Raw genomic sequence first — 4,872 nt, 5'->3', positions numbered from 1 at the left:
ATAGATTTCTTTCATTTTTGACATATTAAGTTTGAGATTCTCATCAAACATCTTGTTAGAGATGATGAATAGATCATTAAATATTTAAGCCCTATAACAAGTGAGAAATTTAGGTTAGGCATACAAATTTAAAAGTTATTAGCAAATACATATATTGCATTTAAAGCTGCAAGACTCAATGAAATTGCCAAAGAAGTGAGTGTAGCTATAAAAGAGAAGAGGACTAAGGTCTGATTCCTAGAGCACTGTAATATTACAAAGTCAGGAACAAACCAGAAGCAGAAATAAGACAGAAAACCAAGCAAGTATGGACTCATGGAAGTCAAGAAAGAAAGCTTGTAAACGAGAAGGGAATGATCACTTATGCCAAATCCTATTGTTAGATCATGTAAGGCCTGAGGTTTGAGTGTTACATTTAATGAGGTGAAGAGCATTGTTGACTTTGACAAAATAGTTTTAGTAGAGTTGTTAGGCAAAGTTCTGATAGGAGTGGGTATGAGTGAATGGGATCCTGACTTGGCATCTCTAAGCCCAGATGGTTCAGAGAACACTCATAGTAGCCAGGAAGCTTAAGACTAAGCTGAGCTCCTGCTTCCTGGACCTCAGGGCAGGCAGGATCAGCTGGCAGGCACACCAGTGAAGAGGGATGTGGCAGACCTTCGGCTGGATTACAAAGCTGGGAATCTGGGAGCACAGTGAAGACAATTGGGCAGTGTGGCCCCTGAATTCTTCATTTTGTTGAATGGATTCTAACTTCTCCCTTGGGACAGATTCCAGAAGAGCCAGGTGTGATAAGTTGAAGAACCCCAGTTGCTACAGGGCTTTTACCGGAAACTGGAGTTTATTTCCTTGATACTTGGGCCACACTTTGGAAAAGCCTGTGGGAAATCTCCCTGGCTCAAGGTCGTCTTGTCAAAATGGAAGAGAGCCTGGGGCCAGGCAGACTGGGTCAATAATTGAACAAGGAGAGCTACAGTATAGGATCTATGACCTATACTGTATTCATCCAACAATAAACTTCTTAATCCATCAGGAAGCTTTAAAAAAAAAGTGAATGGGAGAGTGTTGTATGAAAGGAGAGAAGGTCAGCACTCCCTGTGACAAGGATGGAAGAGGCTCTTGGGCCTGAAAACATAAGTACGGTATATGATTAAGGCATTGACACTGCTTTGTGGTATATAACCATATTTTTATGCTAAGTGAAATAAATCAGACAGAGATAGACAAATATCATACAGTTTCACTGATACTTGGAATCTAAAAAACAAAACAAATAAACCAACAAGCAAGCAAAACAAAAACAGACACAAGAAACAGAAACCAAAGAGATAGTTGCAGAGGAGGTAAGGCTGGGAGGATGGGTGAAAATGTTGAAGGGGAATATAGTCAGTAATACTGTAATAAGTTTGCACAGTGACAGATGATTATTAGAATTAGTAGTGTGATCACACTGTAAGGTATTTAAATGTCAAATCATATTCTACACTTGAAAATAATACAATATTGTATACCAACTATACATAAATTGGAAAAAGAATGAATGGAAGACAAAAATAGAAAAATTAAGTATAAATTACATTTAATAAAATTTTATGTAAAGACAAATGGGAGTTGAGCATTACTTGAAGGAGGATTGGGTCAAGAGATAATGGATTTTTTTAAAAAAAACAGGATAAATAATAACTTCTTTGTATGATAATACAGAAGTTCCAGTAAAGAAGAAAAATTGGTGCTATTAGAGGGAGGTAATATTTGTTGAAGTGTTGTTCTAGAATAGGTTAATGGGAATGGGATCTAGCTACGTATCTACTAGACTTTTTATATTCTCTTGATGAAGTTAGGCATTTATCATTATGAAACTATTTTTTTATTTCTGATGACTTTCCTTGTTCTGAGTCTACTTTCTTAAGGTTATTTAGCTACTCCAGTTTTATTTGAATTAATATTAGCATGGTATACCATGCTCTATTCTTTCAAATTTTGACTCTAAAGGGCATTATATTTAAAGTATGTTTCTTATAGATAGCATAAAGTTGGATCTTACCTTCTTATCTAGTATGATAATCTCTGCCTTTTAGTTGGACTATGTAGATATTTACAACTGATGTAATTATCAATACAATTCAGTATAAATATACCACCTTGTAATTTTTTTCTATTTGCCTCATATATTCTTTGTTTCTTTCCCCTTCCATTTTTCTTCTTTGGATTAAGTAGTTTTTTTTTTTTAAATTCTCACTCAAGGACTTGCTCATTGATTTTAGAGAGAGGGGAAGGGAAAGAGAGACAGAGGAAGAGAAACATTGACCAGTTACTTCTTGCATGCACCCCAAGTGGGGACCAACCCTCAATCCAGTTGTGTATCCTGACCAGGAACTGAACCCATATTATGGGATGGTGCTCCATTGGTTTATTTCTTTTGAGTCACTTCTTTAGGCTTTCAAATATAGTTCTTTGCATTATCAAAGTCTACCTTGAAATATATACTACTTCACATACAAGGTTAAGAGCCGTACAAAAGTTCACTTTTACTTCCTCTTCATCCTTTGTGCAATTGTCATATATTTTACTTCTATGTATGTATAAATGTCTCAGTATATTGTCATTACTTTTACTTTAAACAATTATTCTTTCAAGATATTTTTTAAATGAGAAAAAGTCTTCTACATTTGTTCACATACGTATTTTTGTTGCTCATTTCTCCTCTGTGAAGGTCCAAATTTCCCATCTGGTGTTATTTTTCTCCTACCTGTAAAATTTTGTTTACCAACTCTTATAGCACAAATCTGCTGGCAATGAATTGTCTTAATTTTCATTTGAAAGTGTCTTTGTTTTGTTTTAATTAAAAAAAAAACAATGTATTGAGGTATAATTACCTTGCAATAAACTGTACAAATTTAAACTATAATTTGAGAATTCCAGTAAAGATGGCAGAGTAGGAAAATGTTGTGTTTGCTTCCTCCCATAACCACAGCAAAATTATAACTAAATTATAGAATAACCAACCTGGAGAACCATCTGATGGGTAGGTGAATAGAAGTCCTATAATTAAAAAATATAAAGAAACCACGTTGAGATTTGTAGAAGGGGCAGAGATGTGAAACAGGTTGGTCACACCCCCACATGTGGTGGTTGAGAATTAGGAAGAATATCTCAGCTTCAGAGTTGTCCACTGAGGAGCAAGGGGTCCCAGCCCACATCAGGGTCTCCAGCCAGGGTCACCAGTGTCAGAAAGAAGAGCTCCCACAGGATCTGACTGTGAAAATGGATAAGGATTCCATCTTACTGGGTGGGACAGAGGGCAGCTATATACCCAAGCATCCTGTTAACAGGCCTGCCCATAGATTCACTGGCTCTCAGGAGCTCACTCAGGGATCAAGCAAAGGGACAATGGCTCAGGAGGTGCCAGAGATATACAAGGAGAATATGAGTTGTGTGGCTTCAGGGAAAAACCTGGAGGGACAACTACCATTATCTATACGTTCAGCTCTCCTCCAATAGAGCTGACAGGGGAGTGCAATCTTTCCTATGTTTAGCCCTCCCCTCCACAACCAAATCTGAATCTACATTAGCCTGTGAATTCTACTTGCACCACCCTTATCACTTCCAATGACCCACCCCACACAACTCACAAAACTCAAGAGGCTCTCTTATCAGCAGACAGCCAGACTTGGCCCACACTATAGTCTTCCTTAAAAATAAACTCAAAGGCACTCAGGGCCCAGGGGGGCAGTGGCTGACCTTGGTGTACCCTACACCTTTTCCTTAGTGTCCCAAGGCTCAACACTTTTGCCAAATCTGAATCTGGATTAACAGGGTGAACAACATTCACGTCAACCTGGTGACTCCTTGAGGCCTTGCCTCACCAAATTCATAAAGCACCAGAGGCTTTTCTCAGTGACTGAGCCTTATAGGCAACTGTCAGATTGTGGTAGACCTCCGGGTACCTGGTACCTTTTGCTGAGCAATCCTAGCCTGGTACTGGTGGAAGCTGGCCTTGGTTTGCAGTGTGGCTTCTCCCACATGTCCCCAAGCCCAGCACAGGCAGCTACAAACTGAAGATTTTTTGTAGCTCCTATCAGGGGACCTTGTCCCAGTCACAACCAGTGACTAAATGTGGCCTGCACTGGATCCCTTCAGAAGAGGCCCTAAAACCAACAAACCTGGTGGCCAGCTTCAGACCACAATAGATCACCACCCCATTAGCTACATAAGTAGCACACCCAAATGGTAGTTCCACAAGGCAAACAGAGCCCAGTGAGGAAAATCATGCTCTTTGGGGTCAGCCTCTGGATAGCAACTTGTATGCTGCGTTCAAAGTCAATCCTCTTAGCTGATCAGACTGAGGGTCCATCCCACTTACAGATTTGCCAATAATAATCAAGTCTCAACTCCAACAGAGGAACAAACACAACCCATAAAAGGGACACTCCTGGAACACCTGGCTTGCATGATCAGAAAGATTGCACCGCAGGGCCCCAGGGACACCTTTTACATAGGGCCATCCTGCCAAGACTGGGAGATGTAGCAGATATATTTAATACATAAAAACAAATAGAGAGGCAGCCAAAATGAACAAGCAAAAGGCATGACCCAAATGAAAGAAAAGGAGTAAACTCCAGAAAAAGAACTAAATAAAATAGAGGCCAGCAATCTACCAGATACAGAGTTCAAAACCCTGGTTATGGGGGGGAAATGGGACAATGGTAATAGCATAATCAATGAAATATATTTTAAAAAAATAAACAAACAGACACACACACACACACAAAACACTGGTTATCAGGATGCTCAATGGGCTAAGGGAAAGAATACATGAACTCAATGAAAACTTCAACAAAGAGACAGTAGCATAAAAAAGGACATAAAAAC

General features: G+C 39.1%; 1 non-coding gene across 1 annotated transcript; it reads left to right on the top strand.

Moving 5' to 3' along the window:
• Positions 1 to 1,062: 1,062 nt before the first annotated feature.
• On the top strand, positions 1,063 to 1,194 carry LOC123812293. Its single transcript, XR_006784568.1, has one exon. It is a non-coding gene; the product is annotated as a U6atac minor spliceosomal RNA (small nuclear RNA).
• The last annotated feature ends 3,678 nt before the right edge of the window (positions 1,195 to 4,872 follow it).

The sequence above is a fragment of the Phyllostomus hastatus genome, unplaced genomic scaffold (assembly GCF_019186645.2).
Source record: "Phyllostomus hastatus isolate PE091 unplaced genomic scaffold, TTU_PhHast_1.1 phas_scaffold_78, whole genome shotgun sequence".
Lineage (NCBI taxonomy): Eukaryota > Metazoa > Chordata > Mammalia > Chiroptera > Phyllostomidae > Phyllostomus > Phyllostomus hastatus.
Note: the sequence above shows the minus strand (reverse complement) of the source record. Positions and strands in the feature narration are given on the sequence as shown.